Here is a 2319-nt window from a genome sequence, read left to right as displayed (position 1 = left end):
TCTTCACCTTCTGCTTCTTGTCTGTTTAGGCTGACATTTAACCCAAATCTTCAGGTCTTTGCCTCCTGAGTTTCTAGGATTCTACACATGAGCCGCAAACACCAAGCTTTACTTTACTGTTATTTTAATTATGTGTTAGAAGAAAGTGGAAGCATATTTGTGTTAAGTGTGCGATTTTCAAATATAAGTTTGAATCAACTTGATATAATGTAACTGTTATCAATTTTAAGTTAAATCAATGAATATTACACATTCCCAAAGAAATATAATTGGAAACAAAAGGCATAATTTTTTTCTTAAAACAAGTAATGGAACCATGAATTTCCTTCACTTTACAAATCATGTTTTATATAACTTTAATTAGCAGATTTCCATGACTATAAGTAAATCTACTAATTGTATACCACAAGATGTAAAATGATTATAGTTAAGAGTAGATATTTCATCAGAACCAGAAGATAAGTTTTTGAGCATTCTCACTAAAAAGAAATGTTACACAACACATACATGAATGGGATTACCATTGAATACTTCATAAATATGTAAAAACTAATTGTGAAGCTAGGTGCTAGCGGCTCATGCTTGTAATCTTAGCTACTAAGGAGGCTGAGAGCTGAGAATCATGGTTCATAGCCAGTCTAGACAGGAAAGTCCATGAGACACTTATCTCCAACAAGCCACCAGAAAACAGGCAGTTGCTCAAGTCAGAGAGCAGTAGTTTTGAGCTGAAGAGCTGAGGGACAGTGTCCAGGCCCAGATTTCAAGCCCCATGACCGAAAAAAAAAACTGAAAAAGTTAAAAATAAACATAATTTGACATAAATATTAAAATATATTCTAAAAAATTTAATTTCCTTTTTCAAGTTTTTAAAGTTTTCATCATAAGGTCCTTCACTTCTTTGGTTAAGTTAATTAATTCCTAGGCATTTTATTTTTTGTGGGTTATTACAAATGGAGTTGCTTTCCCCACTTTTCTCATTGTTGTCATACAGAAAAGCCATTGATTTTTGAGGGTTAATTTTATACCCTGCTACTTTCCCAAAGTTTTGAATCAGCTTGAGTAATTTGGGAGTGGAGTCTATGGGATTCTTTAAATACAAGATCATGTCATCTGCAAAGAGGGAGAGTTTTATTTCTTCTTTCCCTATTTGGGTCCCCTTTATGTTTGCATCTTGTCTTATTGCTGTAGCTAGGCATTCTAATAGGTTGAAGAGAAGTGGAGAGTGTGGACATGCTCCTGGTTTGGAAAGATTAACATCGTGAAAATGGCAATACTTTCCAAGGCTATCTACAAATTCAATGCGATATCTATCAAAATTCCAACCTCATTCTTCAAGGAAATAGAAGAGGCAATCCAAAAATTCATATGGAACAATAAAAGACCCAGAATAGCAAAAACCATCCTCAACGGAAAGAACACTGCTGGAGGAATATCAATACCAAATTTCAAACTCTACTATACAGCCATAGTAATCGAAACAGCTTGGTACTAGCACAAAAACAGACCACAGGACCAATGGAATAGAATTGAAACCCCAGAAATGAACCTACAGACTTATAGCCATCTATTCTTTGATAAGGGAGCTAAAAAAAAAAAAAGAATGGAAGAAAGTCAGCCTCTTCAGTAAATGGTGCTGACAAAATTGGTTAACTACTTGTAGAAAACTAAAGCTGGATCCTTCTATATCACCCTGCACCAGAATCAACTCCAAATGGATCAAAGACCTCAGAGTCAAAGCAGATGCTCTAAAAAACATTACAGGATGGAATAGGAGAAACTCTAGGTCTCCCTGGCTCAGGCCGAAATTTTCTTAATAGAGACCTGGAAATATAACAAATCAAAGAAAGATTGGACAAATGGATTGCATGAAGTTGAAGAGCTTCTGCATGGCAAAGGACATAGCTAGCAAGATCAATAGAAAGCCTACACATTGGGAGAAGATCTTCACTAGCCATACAACGGACAAGGGTCTCATATCTAAAATATACTTGGAACTCAAAAAATTAAATCTCCCAACAACAAATCCTCAAAGAAACAACTGCCCAATAAATACGTGGGCTAATGACTTAGAAACTTCTCTGAAGAAGAAAGAAGTATGGCCAATAGACACATGAAGAAACGCTCAACCTCCCTAGCCATATAGAAATGCAAATCAAAACAACATTGAAATACCACCTCACATCAGTTAGAATGGCAAAAATCAAGAAATCTAATAACAACAGATGCTGGACGGGATGTGGACAGAAGGGAACCTTACTTCATTGTTGGTGGGAGTGTAAACTTTTCCAAACTCTTTGGAAAGTATTATGGAGGTTCTTC

The sequence above is a fragment of the Dipodomys spectabilis genome, unplaced genomic scaffold (genome assembly GCF_019054845.1).
Source record: "Dipodomys spectabilis isolate Male_0828 unplaced genomic scaffold, ASM1905484v1 ptg000020l, whole genome shotgun sequence".
NCBI lineage: Eukaryota > Metazoa > Chordata > Mammalia > Rodentia > Heteromyidae > Dipodomys > Dipodomys spectabilis.
This window is presented reverse-complemented; position numbering follows the sequence as displayed.